This window comes from Dromiciops gliroides, chromosome 2, assembly GCF_019393635.1.
Source record: "Dromiciops gliroides isolate mDroGli1 chromosome 2, mDroGli1.pri, whole genome shotgun sequence".
NCBI classification, from domain to species: Eukaryota; Metazoa; Chordata; class Mammalia; order Microbiotheria; family Microbiotheriidae; genus Dromiciops; species Dromiciops gliroides.
In genome coordinates this window covers 415053310-415066986 of record NC_057862.1, presented here as the reverse complement: position 1 = coordinate 415066986, position 13677 = coordinate 415053310, and positions in this window count along the sequence as shown.

The following is a 13677-nucleotide window of genomic DNA, read 5'->3' as shown; positions in this document are numbered from 1 at the left end:
CCTCAGACACTTGACACTTACTAGCTGTATGACCCTGGGAAAGTCACTTAACCCCAATTGCCTCACCAAAACAAAACAAAACAAAACAAAAGAAAAAACCATAACTGGGAAATGTTTAGTGAAGTAAATAAAAATAAAATACAAAATAGGAATTTTTTATTTATGATTTTCTGAATTAACATGTAGCCAACAGGGATCTACTTCTCTTTGAGTTTCATGCTACTAAATTCTACCTCCTGTTGTTGTAGTAAGGAAAGTGTTTTTAAATCTTAAATCCCCATAGAAATGTGGGTTATTGTTATCATCATAGAGAGTTCACTTCCAAGTGTCACATGTATATTTATGATTGGTAAAAAAAAAAAACAACAAACTCTTGAATTAGCCTATTAAACTTAAAGGGCCCCTTGGAAGCCATCTAGTTCAAATTTTTCTTTCTATAGATGAGGAAACTGAGGCCCGCCCAGAGAGGAAAAGGGATTTGCCTAATGTCAGTATCAGAACCAGGACTGGAACTCAGATTTTCTAATGCCAAGTTCAGAGATCTTTCCACCATAGTAACTCAAATTCTCTTATAGAACATGAAACCATACTCATCATTAGCATACCCTAAGGTCTACGGGACAGCATTCAAGATACCCCATGATATGGCCCCAAATGACTTTATTTCTCACTCCTAATTCATAATACCCTTTGCTTCAATCAGAGACTCACCAGCTCTCATATACATACTTCATTTTCTTGATTCCATGACTTAATCACTGTTAAAGGCTAAAATTCTAGCTAGTCTGTCTAAAACATCTAATGAGTGGTTGCCAATAAATTATAAGCTTTAGCAAGACTTGGACTTTTAAGCATTTATTAAGGAGAATGAGAATTTGGTAAAGAGAGAAGAAAAGGCCTACATTCATCTATCTATTAAAGGGAGAGAGCATTTCTAGCTCCCTTCTCCACCAGAGTCCTCAGGAAAGAGCCGAGTCAGAGTGCCAGGCTCCCCCTTCTTCCTCCCACAAGCAAATGTCACTTCCTGATGCCAAAGAAAAGACTCCTGGTCTTGCCCTCAAAGACCTTCACTTCATGGCGGAGCTTTTCTACATTAAGTCTCCAGCAGGTGGCGTCATTCTAATTGTTACATCACCTTGTTCATTACATTTGGAATGACCTATTCATCTAGCCCTGTACCTCCACTTAGCTGAATTCTACCCATCCCCCAAGGCCCAGCTCAACATGCTACCTCCTTCTCCGTGTCTTCCTTGACTACTTCAGCTAGAAGTGCTCTTTCTCTCCATTAAACTTGTATAGCATATTATAATGCCTTTTTTTAGGTGGTATATCATATGTTGCCTTATATCATTGTTATTTATGTACTTGTCCTATCTCCCTTATTAGACTGTAAGTTTCTTGAGGGTAGTAATTACTTTTCCATAGTGCATATCGCAATTTTTGCATATATCAGATGGTTATGTTTTAGTTTTCATTGTATTTCCTAGTTCTAAATCTATGATCTACAATATTTATCTGTGTTTTTGCCTTATTCCCCAATGCACTAGATTGTAAATACCCTAAGACTAGGCATTATTTATAATACTGTTTCAGCTCTGTATCCGTAGTATCTACCATAGTGCATTGCATATAATAAGCATGTAATGTTCCTTGAATTGAATAGTAGGCACTCAATAAATATTAGATGAATAAATAATTTCATCCTTACAAAGTAATCCAATGAGGAAGGAAGGAGAACTCTCATCCACATTTTACAAATGATGAAATTGAGTTTCAAAGAGTTGAAGTGATTTGCCCAATAAAAACTTACACAGTAAGTTAGTGGTGAGGTCTGTCTCCTTGGGTCCCCATGGTTCCACCAGATGTGTGAGTCTTAGAAAACCAGCAGAATAAGTGTCCTATTTAGCCATGATTTGTGAAATCTGGCTTGATTCTGGATTTATGGTATGGTACGATACAAAGAGATTTGGAGTTAGACTTAGGAGATCAAGGCCCTATCACCACAGATCTCAGAATATTCAAAGCACATGTTTTGTCCACTCTCCAAGTCTTACCCATAGCCAGAGTTTTGCATCTTGAACACCGAAACTACAAGAACTTTCTAAATCTAAAGGGCCAAGAGGATTGGAGGAAGAACTCGGTTTCATCAGCTTGTGATAAAAATGGAAATTGTGTAGTGACTCTGATCACTCCTTTATGTGGACAGTACAACCTCTGTACAAAATCCCCTTTGTGAATTACCTAAAGTAGGGGTTGGCAAACTAAGGTCTGTGGGCCAAATCTAGCCTACTGGCTGTTTTTGTACAACCAGTGAGCTGAGAAGAGTTTTTACATTTTTAAATAAAGTTTGATTGGATTTTAAAACGTGAAAACCATTCTTAGCTCACTGACCATACAAAACAAACAAGTGGCTGGCCAGATTTGGCTCTCAGGCCCTCAAGTTCTAAATTAGGTTTCTTCCGAATTGCTTGCTTCTACATCTGGAGAGAGAAAACCCTCCCCCCCTCCCCCCTTTGGCTTCATTTTTAAAATGAGGGGATTGAACTAGATCAGGTGTGTCAAACTCATAGCCCTGGAGCAGTGTACAGCAAAACTCTGGGGTGGGCTGGAACCAGATTAAAATGTGATTGGAAAATGTTTAATAAAATTAATAAATACATAGTACAACATAGATAATAATAATTTGTGGTTTTCTGTGTCAATATGTGGTCTTCACTGACTTCTATTTAAGTCTGATACCATTGGTACCACATGAGTTCTAAAGTCCTTTTCCAGGTATAGATCCTGCACAGAAGTTCCCAAACTTTCCCCATTCATAGAGCTCTGAGTATCTCAGCCATTTTTCTGCTATACCTGAAGGACAAAAACAAAAAAAACCCAAACAAACAAAACCAACCAAAGCAAACACTTAACATTTTATTTCAATGTGCTTCCCTTGAAAATTTGAAATATACCCCAACAACCTGTGAGTTTTCTGTGGCACCTTAGATCCTTCACATTTCTTAGTTACCTCTCTCCATCTTCACTTGATATGTTAAAAATCAAGTCAAATCAAGTCAACAAGCTTTAATTAAGTACCTATACTGTATGCAGATATTGTATTAAGCTCCAAGTATACAAAGAAAAAGCAAAAACAAAACAAAAAATACCCCAGTCCTTAAGAAGCTCACAATCTAATGGGGAGGACAACATCTGAACAAATATGTGCAAATAATATTGATACAAATGCATCTATCTATGTTATATAGGATAATTTGGAGATAAACTCAGAGAAGAGGCAGGAGTATGCTGGTAAATGTTGAACACTTTTAAGCTTAATTTGCATTATTAATATTTTCTCCATAACTTTCTTAAGTCTAGTCAATTGACAAAATAATCAGTCAGGCTCTGATTTTGTAGCTTTTGCTGATTTCTGAGGTGTAAATGCTCACAGTGAAAACCTGACAGTTGGATCTCCTGAGCTCATTCCAGTCTACGTCAGCACATCCCTGGAAGGCACTAATATTAAGGAAGACTACTAAATGTTTCTTGAAGGAGATAGAATTTTAACTGAGACTTGAGGGAAGCCGGGAACCAAAAATAAGGAGAAAGTGTATTCCAAGCATGGGGGCCGTCAATGGCCATATCTAAAGGCAGAAGATAGAGTTCCTTAGGTGAGAAAAAGCAAAGAGAACAGTCAGCACTTAAGATGGAGTAAGGTATAAACATACTGGAAAGCTAGGAGGAACCCAGGTTGTCAAGGGTTTGGGGTTTTTTTTTGTTTTTTTAAGAATTTTATATTTGATCATGGAGACAATCTAGGGCCAATGGAGTTTATTGAATAACATAATGACATTGCCATATCTGTGCTTTAGGGAGATCACTTGGATAGATGAATGGAGGATGGAATGGAGTGGGGAGACGCTTGGGTCAAGGTGTGAGGGGTTGAGGGCATAGACAATGATCATGACAGAGTTAGATGGAGAAAGAGGCCTATAGGAAAGATGTTGTGAAGGTAGAACTGACAACATCTGACAACAGACTGGATAGGGAGGTTAAAGAGAATGAAGAGTAGAGGATGACACCTAAGGGACAAACCTGGGAGCATGGTTATGCCCTCAACAGTGACAGGGAAGATCAGAAGAAGTGTGAGTTTAGGGGGAAAGTGAATGAGTTTAGTTTTGGACATGGTGAGTTTAAGACTTTAATAGAATGTGTGTGTGTGTGTGTGTGTGTGTGTGTGTGTGTGTATTTCAAGATGTCCAATGGGTCAGTTAGTCAATAAACATTTGTCAGGTGCCTATTATGTGCCAGGTAAACATTGGCAATACAAAGAAAGTTAAGGCATTCCCTGCCCTCTGGAAGCTTAGAGTCTAATAAGGAAGACCATCCATAATCAATTACGAACAAGCTATATACTGGATAAATTAGAAATAATCAACAGAAGGAAGGAATTAGAATACTGTAGAATGTGGGATTTTAGCTAGAACCAGGAGATGTAGAATCTTGTTTAAGGAACTGCAAGAAGGCCAGTGCCACTGGATCAAAGAGGAGGGGATATGGGGATGTCTAAGGCATAAGTAGACTGGAAAGGAGTGGGGGAGGGGAGGTGATGAAGGGTTCTGAATGCCCAAAAGAAGATCTTCTCTTTCATCCTGAGGGGTATAGGAAGGCCACAGGAGTTTGGGGAGTTGGGGTGGGAGAAGGGGATATGATCAGAGAGCAGTGTTTAGGAAGATCACTTTGACAACTGAATAGAGGGTGATGGACAGAGGAGTGCTGAGAGACTTGTAGTAAGCAGATCAGCTGCACACTGTTGGCAATTGGAGGTGAGACTGGAAAATTAGGAGAGAGGTTAGTATTACATAAACAAATCTGAGAATCAAGGAAGAAAATTCATTTTAACCTCACTTCATGAAAGATAATATTGTGAAAGTAAATCTGGTGTTCCAGATTCACAATGCCCCACCCCCCAAAAAGTCAAAGATGAACAAGTTTCAGATTATCCTTTCTGTTTTAGGTTATTTGTGTCATTACTTCTGCCCTCGTCATTCTCAAACTTTGAGTGGAAACCTTCACCGACAGAGATGTTGTCTCTGTATCAGAGAGAGGTGCACCAGAGAAAACCATGGAGGGAGCCCACACAATGTACACCATGACTGACTGAACTGGACTCATTCTTTGTACTCTTAGAAGAATCCCTTGGATTTGGTGGCATGGACTCAGCCCTGACTGAGAACTGCACAACTTTGCACTTCTCAGTTACCAGGACTGCTCTCATATGTCCCCAGTTCCTTTTCTTCTGAGCTACCACAGGCTGGGTCCTTGCTCAGTACCAGAGAGGTGCCCTTCCCTGTGCTGGTGAGTCACAGTTGCTGCTGTGTCTCTAAGTCTGGGGATCAGAACAGGCTTTCTCTTTGAGGGACTTAGCTGCCCCACCCCCACCTTTCCTTCCTTCCTTCCTTCCTTCCTTCCTTCCTTCCTTCCTTCCTTCCTTCCTTCCTTCCTTTTTTCCTTCCTTCCTTCCTCCCTCCCTTCCTTCCTTCCTTCCTCCCTCCCTCCTTTCCTTCCTCCTTACTTCCCTCCTTCCTTCCCTCTCTTCTTCCCTCCCTCCTTCCCTCCTTCCTTCCTTCCTTCCTTTCTTCCTTCCTCCCTCCTTCCTTCCCTCCTTTCTTCCCTCCCTCCTTCCTTCTTTCCTTCTTTTCTTCTTATTTTTTCTTTTCTTTTCATTTTTTATCTTTTCAGAGATACAAAAAAAATTATATGCTGGAGAAGAGAGCCTGGGCAAAAGTTGGCCTGAAATATCTATATGTTAGTTGGTGTTCGTGAAAAATCTATGTGTGGGTGGGATTGTAACAGCAGATGTAGCTTCCCTTTCGGTCTCCTCCCTCTGTCAGGTTTTTTTTCTTTCTTTCTTTCTTTCTTTCTCTTTTTTGCCACTCTTTTCCTTTTTGCATTTTCATAGCCTCCTAGCAAGGGTCTTCCAACCTGGCCTTAACCCAGTGCCCCAACACTTGACCTGCCCCCTGGGAGGGGGGGGGGCTTTATCATAAAAGTCTGTATCCCACCGCTTTCTCAGCCAATGCCTCGCTCAGGGGACTAAACTGACTCCCAACAGAGGGTCCTTTGTCAGGGAACATGGCTCTGTCCAAGGTAGTCATCAGAGGTCAAGCCTCCCTCTCCATTATCAGTGCCCTAGTTTCTCAGTCTGACGAATCAGCATCATTGACATAGAGATGAAAGAAACCTTAAAACTCCTGTTATTTTGCAGAAGAAGAAGACCCTGAAGCTGGAAGAGGGGGAGGGACTGTCCAAGATCCCAACGTAGACTCCTATAATGTAGTGAGTCGCCTATAAATTTCCTGGAGGCAGAATCAGGATAGTGGAGAGAAACAACAGAAATTGAAGGTATTTCCTACCTCTCTGCCCCTCCCCCCATCCCATTCTGAGGTTTGAAGTATTTTCTAGGCTTCTCCAATTTTAAGACACCCCGAGCTCTATCGACAATTCAACAATTGTCGCTGTATTCCCCATCTGCCTTACAAAGGAGAATGATGGGCTCTCTGCACCAGTTTCCCTCCATGCCTTTATTTCAAGAGGCAGGTAAAAAGAGCCCAGAAGAATGAACAGTCCCAGCTTTGCCTTGCAGTCAATGCCTTTTAAATAGCAACGGAACTTCCCCCCCTTCCCCAGCCCCCCACTAACAGCTTCACCAAACCCACTTTAACACTAAGTGCAGAGTGTACAAATTGCTTTCATAACCATATTCATCTACTACCTTTATGTTTTGAAGTATTCAGACTTGCTTTAGTTTTATTAATGTATTTCTTTTATCTTTCATCTGAATAGTGTTCTCTATGTAAAGTGACCAAATGTGATTAATGATGAATAGATGAAGATGGGACAGGGTGTTTGAAAAATGACTTAAGTACTCCATGGAAGTCACTGGCGAGAGTCCCAAAATGCAAATCCTGGTTAAGTTAATGACTGGAAAATCATGATGGCATTAGTGTCTGAGCTTTTGCATTATTCCAATTGCTTTATAAACAATAAATAATTAGCATTTTACATTAGAATCGGTTAATCCACTGCATACTTGATTATCTCCATAGGCCCAACTCTCTGGGAGTCAGAAGTTTAAATCTAATTGACAAATAGAAACACAGATTCTGATCCATAGCTGTCCAGCATTGGTAAGTAACAGTTTCACTTTGCCAATGCCACAGTGGAGTTCATGTCCCATTAACGGCTGGTACTTTATTAAAATGTCTGGAATAATCGTGTTTGCAAGAGGCATCCTTCCATAAGAAGGGTTTGTGTGTTCTCCTGGATGGGATTTTAGGAAGGAAAATTGTTTTTATGTTCGCGTCTTCCACTTACTGACATTACTATCTTTGTGGCTATGCACTTCCATTTACCCTTTGTGTAGTTGGGAAGCTTTATGAAAAATAAATTAATAATGCATACTAAATTATGTCTGCAAGAGATATTCAGGTATGTATTGCAGTTTTCAAGAGTGATTAGGTTTACATCTCTTTAAAAAGGTTGTTTTCCCTTCTATCTTCCACACAAGCCCTTAACTACAGCCAGGACCCTGCAGTCACAGTCCAATGATTAGAGCCTGTTAGGGTAGAGAAGGGATTCCTACTCATTTGGACTACTGCTTGTGCAGAGTTCCTGGCCCTTGGGTGGCTAGGCCAGTCTCTGAGGCCTGCATCTCCAGTGACTGGAACCCCACCATGGCATCCTTACTAGCTTGAGAAATACTAGGGCTCTACACCCCCAAAGTGAGAAGCAGCAACTACCAGCCCCTTGTAAGTACCTAGCTCATCTAGAGCCATTCGATGAGGAGAGGCAGGTTTCTACAGAGGGAAACACAGTCAGGAGGCAATAAACAGAGTCTAAAAATGGATGTGCTTTTCCAGCCCATGCAGTATCATGAAACTGAGATTTGCAAACCTTCACCTCCCCTAGTACTTAACACTGTTGAAAAAGCCACCTTTCAAAGTTGTTGTTGTATGTGTGTGTACGTTTTTTTTTTAAACCACAAAGGAAAGAGAAATATAGTAGCATCGATTGTTAAATCCTCGCGCCTGCTCCTCCTTGCCCGCACGCAGAACATTCTGCCTTTGTAGCCGCGCAGAGGGTTGGTATTTATCAGGGTTCAGAGCCAGTTCAGCCACACACTTGACAAATTATTTGTGGAATTGTTGTATTCATAGTCACTTAAATAAGAATCTGTCAACACGAAAGGCTGGGTTTTGTTGCAGCAAGTCTCACAGTTTTTCCTGCGCACTCAAGGAATGATGGATTGGAGGTAATGCAAATTCACTACCATTTTATATGCTGGTGCCTTCTTCACAGACAGGAAGCATAGCTCAGTATCATCTTGTAAAATCCTTTAACTGTACAGGCCGAATTCTGTGTGGAAGTATGTGTGTGACTCTGTGTGTGTGTGTGTGTGTGTGTGTGTGTGTGTTTCTTCTCTTTCTCCTTTTTCTCCTCCTCAAATGGGATATTGGAACGGGGAAATTGAATTCAAATATTTTCCTCACGTCTCATTTTGGAAACTGTTCCTCACAGCAGGTGTGCAGGCTGGATTTTTTTTTTCTTTTTTAGGCTAACTCATACATATGCTTAGCTGTGCTCGGTAATTAAAACAAATTTGATAAATATAATTATTTGGTTTTATGGCAACTTAAAAGTTAATACCCCTTAGCAGGACATTAAATCTTAACTTTCAAAGAGCAGGAGGAGGGAAAATAACATTACAGCTGAGGAGAGGCCAGCTGGGGATATTACCCAATGAGTTGGCCAGTTTTTAGTGAATCTTTATTAAGCTTCACCAAACTCATCCCCACAATGCTCAGAGTTTCTCCCTGACTCTGGGGGGAAAGATGGCATTTCAAAGTACATGAGTTCCGGGGGCAGCTAGGTGGCTCAGTGGATAAAGCACCAGCCCTGGATTCAGGAGTACCTGAGTTCAAATCTGGCCTCAGACACTTGACACTTACTAGCTGTGTGACCCTGGGCAAGTCACTTAATCCCCATTGCCCCACAAAACAAAACAAAGTACATGAGTTCCTCTCATGATCACAAAGAGTTAGGGCATCTGTTTCAGAGGTGAGAACTAGGACTAAGAGACTAGGCGAGCCTAGAACAGAGGTCAGTCTTCCCCTCCTTATGGGCTGGGGATGCCTTTCCCAGTTACCAAGGAAAAGGCCAAAGGATTATCTATTTAAAGCTACAAGGGACCTCAGAGGCTATGTAGTCCAACACCTTGCTTTTGCCTGTATAGAAACTGAGACCTAGAACTTTGAAATGACTGGTCCCAGGTCACATACATAATGAATAGAGCCAGAATTCAAAGCCAGGTCTCTGACTCCAAAGCCAGTGTTCTTCCCACTGCCCCACACAGCACCTATGCGTCTTTCTTTCATACTAGGTTTACAGGGTAGATTATTTGGAAAGGCTTTTTTATCTGAATTGTCATAAGGTAATAGGATTTAGAGCTGGATGGGGCTGTGGAAGACATTCAATCTGATCCTCTCATGTCTGAGAAAATGGAGGCCCATGGAGTTAAAAAGACTTGGCCAAGTTACTCAGAACCTAGATCATTTGACCCCAAATTTAAGACTATTTTCACCATACTACAGTAGTCACTGGTGACTTACTGCTCCAGTATTATTGAATGAATTGACTGTATAGAAAGATTAAAAGTATGAGAGTTAGGAGACCTGGGTTCCTGTTCTGACTTTTCTATCAATGTGGTGTGATTTGGGTCTTTCTCTGAACCTCAGTTCCTTCTTCTATAAAGTGTGTGTGGGGGGAATTGAACAGGATAAGGAGTTTTTAGCATTTCTTTGAAAAACATTGAGGCCGTTTATGGAGAGTTCCTTCTCTTCTCTTCCACATCTCATATCAACCAGATGTCTTCTACCATGATTTCTTCCTTCACTTCTGTCTCACATCTAGAAGCAACCATTCTTACTAATATGCACAAGAAATAGTTCCCTCTATCATCCCCACCCTTTCATTTATCTTCTATCTTTCCTTTTTACTGCTAGCTGCTTCCCTACAGTCTACAAACATGCCCATATCACTTTCATTCTAAAAAATTCTCAATTGACCATCCATCTTCACTAGCTATTGTCCCATATCTCGTCTCTCCTTTGTGATTAGACTCCAGAAGACCCTTTAAACTCCCTTAATGCTAATGCCTTCCATCTATTAAATTTCCAATTTATCTTACATATAGGTTAGTTATATGTTGTCTCTTACATTAGAATGTGGACTCCTTGCCACCTCTGTATCCCTAGACATAGCACAATGCCTGGCTCAAAGTAGGTGTTTAATAAGTGTTTATTGACTGCTGACTTTTTTATGTTGGTCTTAAGCTTTGGTGAAGCCTATGGGTCCATTTTCAAATTAATGTTTTAAAATTTATAAAAAAAATACATAAGATCATAAAAAGGAAACTAGTTACATTGAAATAAAACCTCCTAGACTAGATAATCTTTAAGGTCTCATCTAGATCTAAAGCTCCATAATTCTATGATATCATTCTCCAATTAAAAAATTATAAAAGGATCTCTGTGAGCTATAAACAATATTCCCAAAGCAGTAATGGATTATATCATGGCATAGTCCATCTGCACCCTTCCCCTCCTTTAAAAACTGTTGGTGAGTAGCGCAGAGAAAAATACAGAAAGGCAATGTAAAAACAAAATCCCACGTTATATAACACGTCCCCTTAATACCGTTGAAAAATATATGTAATATTTTGAAATCACTGACTAATTATTTCTAATCATTCCATAATAATTTATGGAGAGAATCACTCTTTTTGGATGCATTCCTGTTTTGATCTAAACGTATTTCCGAACGCGCTGTCAAACATCCCCATTTGGCAAAGGATTTGGTTTCACTGAATTTCTTTAATGTGTCCAGATCTCTTGCCAATGAGTCTGTGGAACATATTTTGACAGCTTTGTTGCTAAGTTTGTTGCGACTTGTGTCTGGAACGGGTATCAAATTTCAGATATTAATCTGTTTGTTTCCTTCCTAGATGGAGCTATTTGGAGAATGCCCCTGGCTTGCCTGAAGCTGCTCCCATCCAGGAGGAAGGGTCATTACTTTTTTTGGATTTCTCCAGGCCATTGGATATTAGAATTCTCTGGGAATGGACGACAGAGTATCTTTGTTTAGCTCAGAAGGTAATTCAGGGAGACCTTATCTAGGATGGGGGGAAGGGAGCTTGGTAGCAACTTCAATGGTGGGGAATTTGTTCTATATACATTTTGCATCTTTAAGTTTCTACTAACAAATAGGCCAGTATATGTCAAGAAGTCTATGAGAAAGCAATTCCATTTTCATCCTGTTAATGTTTGTATTAACAAGCATATTGACTTTGGGCTTACTATGGGGACTTCCAGAATGGTTTCTGTCCATTTTAACAGACTTCTCTGAGTTTTGCCTAAATGACCTAAAAAGAAATTGTGGTTCTATAGTATCATCATTTCTTAAAAATTTCTATTAGCCTAAGCAGGAAATACTGTTCTTGGGTAGAACATTCTCCATCATAAATGATCCTCTGGAAGAATTAATAACTTTCTGTCTTTGGAGAAGTGGGAAACTATTTGGTGCTGAATATTACATAGGCTGTCAGACATGTTCTTTTGGCCATTTGGTATTGTTTAATTGTTTCTTATTTTTTAAGGGAAAGCTCACTGGTTGTGTGGGTGAGGGTATATTTGGAAATGATTGTGACAAAATAAAAGATAACAGAAAAACTTTTAAATTTTATTTTATTTTAGAAAATATGGTAGTCCTGTTGTTATGTCAAAGATGTCCACTTTGAACTCCTCTGACACTAATATTATGCACCATGTAGCACTTAGATGTTTACTGTGGTTTTTTGTATGTTTTGTTTTGTTTTCTTGTGGGTTCATGTGGTTTAGTTTTGTCTTCCCAACTAGACTAAAAAGATCTTCAGTTAAGATGGCTGGTGATTGGGAGCTGAACAACAGCCCAGCTTTCCCATAACTACTCCAGTAAGGATGAAAAATGAGCACCAGACCAAGTAACAATCAAGAAGTCCAAAAAACCACATTAAGTGTATTTTTCCAGCCCAGATCTGCACACAGAGGTAGCCAGAAGCCTGTGGGCATTAGGGAAGAAGTTCAGCCAGAAAACCCCAGCCTGGACATGTAACTTATGAAAATCTTTTGAGGTACAGATCAGGGTCTAGCCAAGGAAACCTGGAACCTGCAACTGTGTACTCCAGGGGATCAAGAAAGAAGCATGGATGAAGGGTGAGGCAGGAATGCCTAGAATCTGAAGCTGAGTTACTTGGACCTCAAACTGGGTAGGAAGCCTGAAAACCTCAAACTGTGAGGGCACTGATCAGACTGGAGCTGATAAGAGTCTACTTACACCTAATATCAGTATTACAGGGTACTAAAGGCTTGCAGTTTGCTGGTCTGAACCACTCCTGAGGTTCTTGAAAAACACAGAGCTCATTATCTGGAAGGATAACGGTAGGACTTAATATAACACATATGAGGGCCAAACAAGGCCCCACCATTCCTTCTGGAAGGGTTCAAAGCCTGGCCCTTACAGAAAGTCTCAAAACCAGTTAAGGGACTAAGGCTAGAAAAGGAGTAAATAGAAGAAGACACCAATGACAAATAAATATTATGACTATAAGGAAGATACAAATCCAGAGTGGCCTTCAATAACACACGGTTGCCTAGTCATTACTTTGCAGTGTCAAAGTGAGACATTAATGGAGGAATACACCTATGCAAACATATGTGTATATATCGTATATATGCATATGCATGTATCTACACAAAACTATACATATGTGTGTATTGTGCACATACACATTTACCAGCTATATGAATTTGGGAATATATATTCTCAAATGCATATAGCTGTAAAGCGTCAGAACCTAGTTCTTTTGATTTCCTTGTTGCATGTCCACTTGTTGTTGTTTGTCCTTCATTCTCCAAGAGGACCATGACAGATATCATACCTTGCAATGAACTGGATTTAAATAAGGGAGGGCTGTGTAAAGTCACCAGTCTCATTCTCTCCTCAGGAGCCATTGGGGTCCAGTGGTAAGATATGTTATCAGGATGACTGGAGATGGCCCAGGATGTTTAAGGCAATTGGGGTTAAATGACTTTCCCAGGATCATACAGCTAATAAGTATCTGAGGTGAGATTTGAACTCAGGTCCTCCCAACTTCAGAGCCAGTGCTCTATCCACTGTGCCACCTGGCTGCTCCCCCCAGCCCCGCCCCGTAATCACTAAACATATAAAAAGTTCTACATAAATGTATGCAGGGTGTAGGTGTACAAAATACAGTGTGTTCTAAAAGTTTTACTGCAGGTTTTAATATATAATATATATCCATACACATGTATCCATATCCATATATGCATATACACACATTTGTGTGTACATGTGTGATTATTAAGATAAATCATGATTTCCCAGAAGGGATGAAATTATTTAAATTTACTGCATAATTCCAATGGGCTAGAACCAATGAGTTTTTAAAAAACATATTGTTCACCATTATTACTTCAAGTAGTACAAATGAAAATCCATATTATCACTTCAGAGTAGTCGTTATTGGCATTAATCGGTACCTACCTATATATAACCATGTGTATTTATAACACATAT